Raw genomic sequence first — 13,629 nt, 5'->3', positions numbered from 1 at the left:
TCCAAGCACCTCCAGGAGCTATCCGTGGGACCTGTGACTACGGACCTTCCACAACGTGGACACCCCCTCCCAGACTCTGGTCTACCCTTGACTTTGTGCAACCCCCTAATAAATAGACATCGCTCACTACATACGGCCTCCACGCCTGTTATTCCGGTCCGCCGCTACCCCACGACAACAGGTGGTGTTAGAAGTGGGATATCCCGGAAGCATGGAGGCCGCTGTGCAGAAGCTCGCAGAGACCCAGGAACAACTGGGGAAAATGATGGAACAATTTCTAAAAACCGCCGAAGATGACCGAGGTCAATTACATGACGTGTTGAAGGGTCAGGGGGCGGCCCAGGATCAAGCTATGGGAAAGCTCACCGATGTACTTGGCCAACAAAGACCTATAGCTTCCCTCCCCTCTGTGGTCCTTCAAAAGTACGTCCCGGGAGAGGACCCGGACTTCTTTTTTACCAACTTTGAGCGGTTGGCCCAAGCTGCTGCTTGGCCCCCTGAACGCTGGGGACATTATCTAGGACCCCTACTTACCGGTGAATTACAAGCGGCATATCAACAGGCCAATGTACAAGGACAAACACCCTATGCCGATATAAAAACCTGTATCTTGGAAAGGCTTGGTATTGATGATGAGACTTACAGGGTGAGGCTCCGCCAAGCCAAAGAAGGACCTCAAGAAACACCAAGGGCTCTCTCTTTTCGCATCCGTGACCTGGCGGATCGCTGGTTGCGTCCTGCCTCCTCCACGAAAGAAGAAATACTCTCCAAAATATATTTGGAACAATTCCTGGCTTCCCTACATCCTACCACTCAAAAATGGGTTCGCCAACATGCCCGTCTGACCCTTGACAGTGCGGTTGAAATTGCCAGCGCTTACAACCGCGCCCAAGACTTTCAGAGGCCCAAAGAAGAGCATCCACATCGGTCTCAGCCCCACACCGGGACCCGAACACTGAGACCTCCCCTAGCCAAGAAGCCGGAACTGCCCCCTTTGTTCCCTTACCCTGTTGTACCACGGGCACCACCACCCGGTCCCCAGTGCTATCACTGTGGGGGATACGGACACATTGCGCGAGTGTGTCCTCAGAAAGATGAACCAATGGAGGTGGGTCTCGCCAGGAATTATGTGTGCCTCCCCACAGATCCTAGCCCTCCTAGATTTCATTGCCCAGTACGGATTGAGGGACACCCTGTTCTAGCCCTGGCTGATACGGGCTGCAGACAAAGCGTACTCCGTCCACAAGAGCTACCAAACCCTGTGGGACCAGTGACCGGTACGGTAGCAATCCAATGTGTGCACGGAGATACAAAACTGTACCCCACCGCCAGGGTACGTGTACAACACCCGACTGACCAGGGCACCACGCTCACTGTTGGCCTCATTCCATCCCTCCCGGAACAAGTAATACTGGGCAGTGATTACTCTGGACTACCTCGTCTTCTCCATGAGACCACCAACTCCCTGGAAAAGTGGTGGTTGGAGGCCCCGTTTCCACACGACCAGCCAAGTCAAGAGGCTTCGGGCAAAGCCCACAAAACGAAAACCCAAAAGAAGAAAGAGAAAAGGAACCATGTTGCTGTTCTTCCCGTCAGAGTGGAAGAACACCCCTGGGAAACCGACAGGGAGTTCCGAGCCGCTCAACAGGAGGATCCTGTCCTCCAAGATGCCCCTGGAGTCGTGCTCTCGACCACGAAGACCCTTTACAAGTAGGTCCCTATTTCTTCCGAAAGAATGGCCTACTGTACAGGAAGGGAGGGGCACAACAACCACCCCAGCTACTGATCCCTGGACCCTTCCGAGACAAGGTGTTGTTTCTCGCTCATAGCCATCTGCTGGGGGGACACTTTAGCGACGAGAAGACAGGACAGGCTATCTTGGAGAAATTCTATTGGCCAGGGTTCTACCAGCAAATAAAACTGTATTGCCGTGCATGCCCGGTTTGTCAAAAAAACAGCCGGTATCGACCACCGAGGGTACCCCTACAGCCTCTACCCTTGATTGATGTACCCTTCAGTAGAGTAGGGATGGACATTATAGGCCCTCTGTTACCCTCCAGAACTGGTTGTCGATACGCATTAGTACTGGTCGATTACGCCACCCGCTTCCCTGAAGCTGTACCCCTAAGACAGCCTACAACTCAAAATATCGCTAAAGCCTTGATCTCCATTTTTTCTAGGGTAGGCTTCCCTCGGGAGATATTGACTGACCAGGGAACCCCCTTCGTGTCCACATTGATGAGGCAGGTGTGTTCACGACTCGGTATTAAGCAGATAAGGACCTCCGCTTACCACCCGCAGACAGACGGGTTGGTGGAGCGCTACAACGCCACTCTCAAGAGTACCCTGAAAAAACTGTTGGCCCTCGAGAGCAGAAGGTGGGAGGAGATGCTACCCCTGGCTCTGTTTGCGATCCGCTGCAAGGTGCAGAGCAGCACTGGCTATTCGCCCTACGAGCTCCTATATGGGCGACCCCCAAGAACCCTGTTGGATATGGCTAAAGAAGCCTGGGAGGCCGAACCCGACCGGACCAGACCCCTCCCTGAGTATGTAGAGAACCTTAAAACACACTTGGGTCAAATACGGGACATAGTCAGGCAGAATATGACGATTGCACAAGCCCATCAGAAGCAACAGTACGACAAAGGTACCAAACCCCGATCTTTTGCCCCGGGTGACCTGGTCCTTCTCTTGATCCCATCCTCGGACCATAAACTACTGGGACAATGGCAGGGCCCGTATTCTGTCTTGCGACAAGTAACCCCGGTCACCTACGAGGTGGAAACAGATCCCATCCGCCATGTTACACAGATTTACCACGTGAATCTGCTGAAGGCCTGGGTCGGGCCTCTCCCTGTTCTAACTGGTACCAGTCCAGAACTAGAGTTGTCTTATGAGCCATGCATTGATCCCGATCTCCCCGAAAACCAAAGACAGGATCTACGGGCTTCCCTACAATCATTGCAAAAGATCTTCTCTACATCCCCGGGTCGCACCTCGGTAATTGAACATTCCATCATAACCGAGCCCGGGAAAACGGTACGTCAAAGACCCTATCGGGTCCCGGAAGCACGTAGAGCAGTCATTCAAGAAGAGATAGTACAGATGATGCGCCTCGGCGTCATAGAACCGTCAGTCAGTAGCTGGAATTCCCCCATTGTACTAGTGCCTAAGCCGGATGGATCAATCCGATTCTGTATCGACTTCAGGGAGGTAAACAAAATCTCCTCCTTTGATACGTACCCGCTCCCTCGTGTCGATGAAATGATCGAACGAATAGGACGGGCGAAGTACATCAGTACGCTGGACCTCTGCAAGGGGTACTGGCAGATCCCACTGAGGGACGAAGATAAGAAGAAAACAGCCTTTTCTACTCCGGACGGCCTCTATCAATTCACAATGATGCCCTTCGGCCTTCACGGCGCTCCCGCGACTTTTCAAAGAGCCATGAACCTAGTCCTGCAACCACATTCCCGGTATGCGGGAGCCTATTTGGATGATATAATCATCTACAGTGATGACTGGCAGCAACACCTGCATCACCTACATAAAGTCATATCATCCTTGGGTTCATACGGGTTCAGCATCAACCCAGCAAAAACCACCCTGGCGGCTCAAACCGTTAAATATCTGGGTTATCTGTTAGGCGAGGGACTGATCCGGCCACAGAACAATAAAATCACAGCCATCCAAGCCATCCCCTTTCCAAAAACAAGAAAAGAGCTACGTGCATTCCTCGGTCTATTGGGATACTACAGGAGATTTATCCCTGACTTTTCCCAGACGGCTGCCCCCCTAACCGATCTCCTAAAAAAATCAACAAAGGCCGAAGAGGCACTAAAACACCCCGATACCCGTATGTTAAAAGCTTTCCACCTCCTGAAACATTCCTTGCTGTCGGATCCTGTCCTTATCAGTCCGGACTATAATCTGCCGTTCATCCTCCAGACCGATGCGTCTGATCAAGGTTTGGGGGCTGTGCTGTCCCAACGTGACCGCAATGGAGACGAACGACCCATCCTATTTCTAAGCCGCAAATTGTATCCAAGGGAGATGAACTACGCGGTCGTAGAAAAAGAGGCACTGGCCATAAAATGGGCGATAGATAGCCTACGCTACTATCTAGAGGGACGGGAATTCATCCTGTATACCGACCACGCTCCCTTGGAATGGATGGCCCGCAATAAAGGACACAATGATCGGGTGTTACGTTGGTTCTTGTCCCTCCAACCTTACAGGTTCAAAACACTGCACAGGAAAGGCGTTGAACAGGGTAACGCCGATTACCTTTCAAGATATCCTCCCCCTACAGGAAGGACAGCTAGGGAAAGGGGATGTGAAGAGAAGGCGGCCCCTACCGTACACAACCCGATGGTTCCCTCGGGCTCCCGAAGCTCCCGGATCGATCAGACGGCGTCCCTGGCACCCCGGACACCATTGTTTTCTTCCTCCTTGCAGGACCCAATCCGGAACGACCAGAAACCGGAAGGACTCCCGCGTGACCCCAGAAGTCCCACCCCCTACCCCACGGCGGACGACAGAAAAGGAGAAACCAACGACGGCCTGGTGTGCGGAGAGTTCGGATCGTGGCAGAAGACGGACGGCGGCACCCCTGCAGAGCGGAACGGAGAAGGAGAAGACGACGAGGTCTGGACGGAGGACTGGTGGAGTCCTGTGGAGGACGCTGGAGAGCGGCCGTAGCTCACGGGAGAGCTACGGCGGGACCATGTGAGTAACATCCCCCCTCCTGTGTAGATAAAGTGTGAATCACCCTAGCGTAAACTGCCCACACAAACCCCCCCTCTTGGAATCACTGAGCACTGTGTATTATATCGAAGCCACCCTGACCACTGTACATTAAGTAAAGCACGTCTTCACGAGCTGGCACTTGTATGATATTCCTGGCACTGCCTCTATCCTCCGACACCCTCCTCTTCTTCCCGATCGTATTCTACCCTACCCCCTCCCTCACTGTCTGCCTTCTCTTACGCACTCCCGGTGACGGCATAAGGTATCCATACCGTTTGGAACGGTCGGACTAACGGTCCTTTCTTTATCTCTCCTTGCACGCCTCCGAGGAACCACCACCCGTGGAGGGATCCAGAGCCCCCTGTTGGACGACGGCACCTCTACCACCACCTGGGCTATCCAAGCACCTCCAGGAGCTATCCGTGGGACCTGTGACTACGGACCTTCCACAACGTGGACACCCCCTCCCAGACTCTGGTCTACCCTTGACTTTGTGCAACCCCCTAATAAATAGACATCGCTCACTACATACGGCCTCCACGCCTGTTATTCCGGTCCGCCGCTACCCCACGACAACACACCCCCAGCGCCAACCGCCTGACCTCCTGGGCCAACGTCAACGACGACGAGACACGCAAGGTCATGAACTCCATCCACTCAGGATCTCCGTCAGACCCTTGCCACACCACGTATTCAACAAAGCAGACGCAGCCATCGCACCCCAACTACGGAAGGTCATCAACATCTCTTTCGATACAGCAACATTCACAGAAAGCTGTAAGCACGCCGAAATCAACGCCCTCCTCAAGAAGCCCAAAGCAGACCCCAAGGACCTCAAGAACTTCCGGCCCATCTCCCTGCTCCCGTTCCCGGCAAAGATCATCAAGAAAATCGTCATTATGCAATTGGCTAGCCACCTGGAAGACAACAACATCTTAGACTCATCCCAATCCGGATTCAGACGCAACCACAGCACTGAGACAGCCCTCATCGCTGCCACAGATTACATCAGGCACCAACTAGACAATGGTGAAACATCAGCCCTCATCCTCCTTGACCTATCAGCCGCCTTTGATGCAGTATGCCATCACACTCTAAAAACTTGCCTACTAGAAGCCGGAATCCAAGAGAAGGCCCTGGACTGGACCACGTCGTTCCTCTCAGTAAGAACCCGGAGAGTCCGCCTCCCACCCTTCCGATCCGAAGCCACCAACATCACCTGTGGCGTCCCCCAGGGCTCATCCCTCAGCCCGACGCTGTTAAACATCTACATGGCCCCCCTCGCACAAGTGGCCCGACATCACAACCTCAACATCATCTCCTACGCCGACGACACCCAACTCATCATCTCCGTCACCAAGGACCCACTCATCGACAAAACCAACCTCCACGATGGAATGAAGGCCGTCGCCGACTGGATGAGGAGCAGCCGGCTGAAGCTAAACTCGGACAAGATGGAGATCTTCATCCTAGGACCAACCCCCTCAGCCTGGGACGACTGCTGGTGGCCGACCACAATGGGAACAGCACCAACACCCACCGACCATGCATGCAACCTAGGCTTCATCCTCGACTCCTCCCTCTCCATGTCAAAACAGGTCAACGCCGTCTCCGCATGCTCTGCAGGATCTACAAGTGGATCCTGACAGAAACAAGAAGAACGGTTACACATGCCCTTGTCAGCAGAAGACTGGACTACAGCAACACACTCTACGCAGGAATCGCAGCCAAACATCTACGCCGACTACAACGCATCCAAAACGCCTCCGCCCAACAGATCATCAACGCAACCACATCACCCTCACCTGAGAAACCTACATTGGCTCCCCGTCGACAAGAGGATCACCTTCAAGCTCCTCACACACGCACACAAAACACTCCACAACGCCGGACCAGCCTACCTGAACAGCAGACTCAGCTTCCACACCCCCACCCGCCAGTTCCACTCCACCAGCCTCGCCCTCGCCGCTGTCCCCCGCATCCGACGTACCACCTCCAGCGGCAGATCCTTCTCCTATCTCGCCGCAAAGACCTCGAACACCCTCCCTACCCGCATACGACAGACCCAAGACCTACTAGCATTCAGAAGACTCCTCAAGACCTGGCTTTCGAACAGTAGCAGCTCCCCCCTCAGCGCCTTGAGACCCTCATGGGTAAGTAGCGCGCTTTACAAGTATTCTGATTGATTGATTGATTGAGGGAGTGTCTGATAGTGGATTTAAGAGTGCCTGTTTGCTCCTGGAAAGTGTGGGTACTCTCCCTTTAAATGTAATGTAACATTGCTTAGAAGTGCAGGTTTTCTCCCTTTCAATTTTAAAAAGTGAAAGTACTCAGTACCGGAGAGTACCTTCCCATTTAAAGCACTGCCACGAAGGGTAGGTGGGAGGGTGTGTGGGCTGATTTATTTGGCTGCTTGTGGGCCTGTTGGGTTTGGTGGACTGGGGTTACTGTTGATTTCCTAGATATTAGAACAAACATTACCTCCAGCAAGCTCAAATGCATGCGGTCTTCCATACTTTGCAAAACACCTATACAGCGTATGAGGAGGTAGGCGCCCGCTTTCTTTTTCCCTGCCGCTCCTGCAGCCAGCCCAGTCTCCAAGGTGTAAGTGTGACAGGCTCAGTGTGTGGGCTCATGTTTTGCGCTGTTTGTGATACTGTTGGCTCTGTTTGTCAGTTTTTACTGTTGATTTCCTGATACTACCACAAACCTTGCTTGCAGCAAGTATAAATGCATGCAGTCTTCCATACCTTCCAAAACATTGTGTCTTGACATGTTAAAAACTGTCCCAATTTGCAAATGTAGGCCTTTTTTAACTGTCTGATTTGATGATGGTAAGCCACCTTTACTTCGGTACCCTGGCTTTTTGTGTATCCCATTCCGACCTTTGGGGGGGCGGAGGGAGATAAATGTTTCCTCTTCAGTCTGACTGGCAGACCAGGGTAGCTCTCTGACAGCTCATGTTATGTTATTTTATGTCATGTTACAATGGGTTTTATAAAGCGCTCAGCTACTCAGGCAGAGTGTCCCGGCGCTATCAGACCTAGAGGGCACAGAGCAAGAAGACCTGATGAGATTATTGTCCAAACAGCCATGTTTTAAGTTCTTTCTTAAAGGCAAGGAGGCTATCTGTCTTCCGTAGAGACAAAGGCAATTTGTTCCAGAGCTGGGGTGCCAAACGTTTGAAAGAACGCCCCCCGATGCGGGTTCGCCTAATTACCGGAACCAGCGCCAGAGCTAATGATGCAGAACGTAACGATCTAGAAGGAAGGTAAAAACCTATTATTTTCCTAAGATAGCGGGCGCCCGTACCATGGAGAGCCTTAAATGCTCATGATTAGACTGTCCACAGCTCTTCAGCTGTACATGAATCAGCACGAAGTGCTATGGCTGCCTAGTAGCCCCCCTGCTCAGCCAAAGAACCTGGAAGATGCTCATCCAGGCAGACGTACTTCCTAAGCACTTCTGGTGGCACAGTCTAGTCAGGTAAGTCATACACTCTCTCTGCACTAAAGGTCACTCATCTATGCTCCATGCACATTAACCTATTAGGCCGCCCTTTCAGTTTTAGTTACATTTTACTGACAACAAGAGCCATGTTTTTATTAATTTCATTATATTTTCAGATGCACTGGTCTCTAAAATGTACTTGGCCTAGTGTTGATCAGCGATTGATGTCTTGTAAATTAAGCATTCGGCTCTACAAGCCTCCAGCAAACTTCCTAATGGTGTGTCTTCATGGCAATGAAAAATGGTGCCACAATTGTTTTTTGAAGTATGCAGCCCTGCCAAGTACCACGCATCAGGGGTTAGACTAATGCATTTCAATACTGGTGTCAGCATCACTACACTGAAATGTATTAGCCACGCATTTGCATAGCTCCTTTACCATGTGGGGGTTAATGAGGCGCTGTGCTTTCGTACAAATTGCTGGTGCGCAACACTTACTCTGTGCTGCCACGGCTCTCTATATCAGGCTGCCTTCCAGGAAGTTCCCATTGTAATAACCTGTGGGTTGGGCTGGAGAAGCTCACTCGGATGTTGCTATGGTGAACTGGGACCCGCGCAATCTCAGACTCACTTCTTAGGTACATTGTTTCCGGTTCTGCACTGCACAGTAAAAATAAGTTGTCAGGCGCGGGCCCAGATTGCCGCTGAAACACACTTGGCATATGGTGCTGGATGGGCCTGGTAGGGGGTGGCTTGGAGGAGCCTTCAAATATACAAAGTGCAAGCGCTGGGTCTAGCCTCACATGGACCATGGCTTCTTTTCTTGTTTTCCGGCTCCTGAAACTACTGAGCTTAAACACGGAATTCCCATTAGTCATACAGACCCTCCATGGACTCCTGTGCCCAACAAACCAGAATGTAGGGTGTGCAATACACTTCTGCAGCGCAGGTAATCCATCCACAATGCTGAATTTGTGCCGGTGGTTGCCAGTGGGCATCACTGTCAAGACAAACACTACGTTGTCTCTTACCTGGTCTTGATATGCCTTTCCTTGAGACGAGTAGTTGATTCGCAGGGACGCAAGGGACCAACCTCCCTAAAGACTAACTCCTTACCTTGAGAACGTTTAATTCACTATAAGATATTAGCTAGACTATGGGGAGGGGGGCCGGTACTGGACGTAATGTTCTTGCTGACGACCTGCGAAACAACAAGAACCTTAAGTTTACTCAGAACTCACTTTCCTAGTATAAGCTAAAATCTTCTATCTATAGTTCTCTTTCTAAACGTTATTCCCTTAGCCTACCTGCGTTCAGCTGTTGTCAATCTTTCGTCCAGTATGTCTTTCTTGTCAGATGAGTTGGGTGATTCGTCTGTCTCCTGCGTTGTTGATCTTTAGTTAGCGTGGTCTTGTGAAGAGAGTCACTGTAATAAACAAACAGTAGTTTCAAAAACAAATGCTAATGTCCCACAGTAGTTTTTTAAACAAAATGCTAATTTTCCCTTTTTATGACAGAATCCTTTCTTTTAATATACAAAAGCTTTTCCCTCCCTCACTTCTTACTTACTCAGAGTTTTATCTGTGTCTTTTAACTTCCGTGACTTTCTTTCTAAAATAAGTAAAACAACTCGAGGAAAGAATTACAGATCTAACATACAGAAATAACTTCTTTCTGAATTACAGAAATCACCTCTTGACCTTTCTGTTACAAAATGTTCACACTCCTAAACACGTAAAAGAAATCACCAAGTCCAAGATTCTTGAATTGTCTCTTGATCTATTGTTCCAAAAATTGTTTGTGATGCCTTTCTTGCGAAGGGCGCCTTAAACTAAACAAAAATAAAACTTATCTCTCTTTTCTTTGCAGGTTCCAATGCAGAAGAGAAAGTGCAGAGCTGTTTTTGCTTTCGGGATTGAAGTCCGAGGTTCCCGGATCTTTCTTCAGGTTTGTGGCCGTCTTCTAGCGCTGGGAATCACAACACGACCTTCCTCTGTGCAGACGGAAGGCAAAGCGCTTTCCAGAAGGCTGGGTGCGGTTTAAATACCTGACCGCACCCAGCCGCGCCCCACGTATGTGTGCGCTCAGCCAAAAACGGACTGAGGCACACGTGAGAGAAATGCTTTTCAGTCTATGACCAGAAGCGCTTTTATTAAGAGCCTTTACCTTGAATCAAACCTTAAAGGAAACAGTCTATTAACAATGTTTAAACAAATGAATCATCGAACAAATCATTGTAATGCTCAATCAAAAATACAATCAGAGCTACAACTATTCACTATAATTCAGAATTACAGGAGTACGTCAAGCAGTGAAAACACATACATCCTCACGACATAACACTAAGGAGTGCAGGTGCACGGGAAAGGGGTGGGTTTTTATAGGCGAGTAGCGCCAAAAAGAAAGCATAGCATCCAGTGGAGGCTTCATAGGGAATCGTGACAGTACTCCCTCCTCAAGATCCCGCCTAAGACTGTAGCAATAGGCCTTGGTTTGGAGGGGTTTTGCATATGAAATATCCTTAAAACTCTTGGAGCATTCTGCAAATGAGCTATCGGTTCCCATGATCTTTCCTCAGACCGAACCCTTTCCAATCTACTAAGTAGAAAAGTTTGCCTCGAATTCTTTTGGAGTCCAGAACCTTTTTGACTTCAAATTCAGGATGTCCATCAATAAGAATGGGCAGATGGAGGTCGAATTAACCGAGTTTGGGGATTAAAAGGCTTAATTAAAGACACATGAAATACTGGATGGATCTGATATTTCTGAGGAAGGAGTAATTTAACACAAACTGGGTTAATAACCTTTTCAATAGGAAATGGACCTATAAACCTGGGGTTAAATTTTTTGTTTCCTCTTAAAGCCACATTTTTTGTACTTAACCAAACCTTGTCTCCAGGACTGTACGGGGGTTGTTCTCTTTTGTGTTTATCTGCTGCTTTCTTTTGGTATTCCTTAGTCTTGGCCAAAGAATAACGAGCTTCCTCATGAATAGAAGACAAACCATAAATATAATCTTGGATTGCTGGCACTGCATTATGAATCTTAATATCTTCTGGAAAAGTCTTAGGGTGGAAGCCATAATTACAGAAAAAGGGAGACCGTTCGGTCGAAGTATGTTCAGTGTTATTGTATGCAAATTCCAAAGTGCTTAAGAGATCAGACCAATCTCCAGAAACTGAGGTTAACATGCAACAATGGAATTGTTCTATGGTTTGGTTAGTGCGTTCGGTTAAACCATCAGTTTGGGGGTGGTAACTAGATGATAAGCGAATATCCATTTGAAGAAGAGAACTTAAACTCTTCCACACATGAGATATGAATTGAGATCCCCTGTCAGAAATCACTACTGATGGAATTCCATGTAATCTGATGACATGCTTAATCAATAGGTTTGCCAATTCCATGGAGGTAGGACGTTTTTTCAATGGAATGAAATGAGCCATTCGTGAAAACTGGTCTACGACCGTGAGAAAAGTGGTGAACCCTTCTTGCATTAAAGGAAGCTCAACAATAAAATCTAGAGATATGGAATGCCAAGGGTGAGGTGGAACAGGAAGAGGCGTTAATAAACCACTAGGAGGCTGATGGGAGGCCTTATTTTGGATGCAAACACTACAAGTAGTTACATACAATTGAACATCTTTAAACATTGTTGGCCACCAAAAATGTCTCTTGATTAATTCGTAGGTTTTGGCCACACCCGGATGAGCAGAGAGGGGGGTGTCATGAAAAAGGTGGATAATGGTGCCCTGAAGAGCTTTTGTTGGGACCATGACTAGATTATGTACATAAAGAAGCTCCTCTCTCTTCTGAAGACATGGGTGTTCCTTTTTCCATTCTTCATAGCTTTTTTTTTTAAGTTCCGTCTTTATGTCAGCTGTAATGTCTTTGACAGTTAAACATGCTTGAAAACAAGTAGTAGGTAAGACAGGATGAACCTCTGTTTCTTGTTCTAAACTACTATCTCCAATACTAGACAATGTATCAGCCTTTAGATTTTCCTTTCCAAGACGGTAAGTAATTACAAAATTGTAGTCATTAAAGAAAAGAGACCCCATCTTAATTGTCTGGCTGATAAGGCTTTCACCTTTTGTAAAGCCTGCAAATTTCTATGATCAGTATAAATCGTAATTGGGTGACGTGCCCCTAACAAGTAGTGACGCCATTCCTCGAAAACTGCTTTTATCGCCAATAGTTCCTTATCAGCAATTGCGTAATTTAATTCCGCCGGGGACAACTTTCTAGAGTAATAAGCAATGGGATGCATTTGACCTGTTTCCAAACTCCGTTGTGACAGAATTCCACCCAAGGCAAACTGAGATGAATCCGCTTCAACTATGAATGGTTGTTTGGGATCTGGATTACTCAAAATGGAGGCTGATGTAAACTTTTCTTTTAAGTCACAAAAGGCTTGATCAGCGGATTCTGTCCAATCAAATTTTACTCCTTTTCGAAGTAATTTAGTAATGGGGGTTATTGTTTGGGAGAAATTCTGGATAAAACGACGATAAAAATGTGCAAACCCTAGAAAGCTTTGTATTTGTTTCACAGAAGAGGGTCTGGGCCAAGAGCTTACAGCTTCCACTTTTTTAGGGTCCATTTCGATTCGTGATGGACTTATAATGTATCCCAAAAAATCCACTTTGGATACATGGAAAATACTTTTTTCTAATTTCACATATAAAGAATTAGAAAGTAGTTTTTGAAGAATGGCGCGAACTTGTTGTACATGTTCTTCTTCAGAATGCGAGTAAAGCAAGATGTCGTCAATATAGACCACACAACAAACATCTATGAATTTGTGCAATACTTCATTTATAAAAAATTGGAAAGCTGCAGGAGTGTTACAGAGTCCAAAAGGCATGACTTGATATTCGAAGAGACCAAATTTGGTACGAAACGTTGTCTTCCACTCATCACCCTTTCGGACTCTGACAAGATGGTATGCTCCGCGCAGATCCAATTTTGTATAAATGGTTGCTTTCTTTACTTGATCTAAAAGTGTTGGAATAAGAGGCAAGGGGGTATCTGTTCTTAATAGTTACATTGTTCAGGGCTCTGTAATCTATGCACGTTCTCAATTCCCCTCCTTTTTTCGGAATGAAAAAAAGAGAAGATGATACAGGAGACTTGGAATGCCTGATAAAGCCATTAGCAAGGTATTCGTCCAGATATTCTCTTAAATGTTCATTCTCTTTTTCAGTCAAGGCATAGATTCTGCTACAAGGCAAAGTAGCCCCAGGCACCAGATCTATCCTGCAATCAAAATCCCTATGGGGAGGAAGAGTGTTAGCCTTTTTTTTATCGAAAACGTCATATAAGTCTGAGTATACAGTTGGTACTCCCTCAAGGAGCAGGATAGTAGAAGAATCTGCAAAAAATTAAAAACCTTGAATTGAGTCTTCTGACCTGTCCAACAAGAGACAT

General features: G+C 48.0%; 1 pseudogene; it reads left to right on the top strand.

Moving 5' to 3' along the window:
* Positions 1–211: 211 nt before the first annotated feature.
* Positions 212–2,021, top strand: LOC147700309 (uncharacterized; annotated as a pseudogene).
* Positions 2,022–13,629: the final 11,608 nt, after the last annotated feature.

The sequence above is a fragment of the Lissotriton vulgaris genome, chromosome 8 (genome assembly GCF_964263255.1).
Source record: "Lissotriton vulgaris chromosome 8, aLisVul1.2, whole genome shotgun sequence".
Classification (NCBI taxonomy): domain Eukaryota; kingdom Metazoa; phylum Chordata; class Amphibia; order Caudata; family Salamandridae; genus Lissotriton; species Lissotriton vulgaris.
This window is presented reverse-complemented; position numbering and strand designations above follow the sequence as displayed.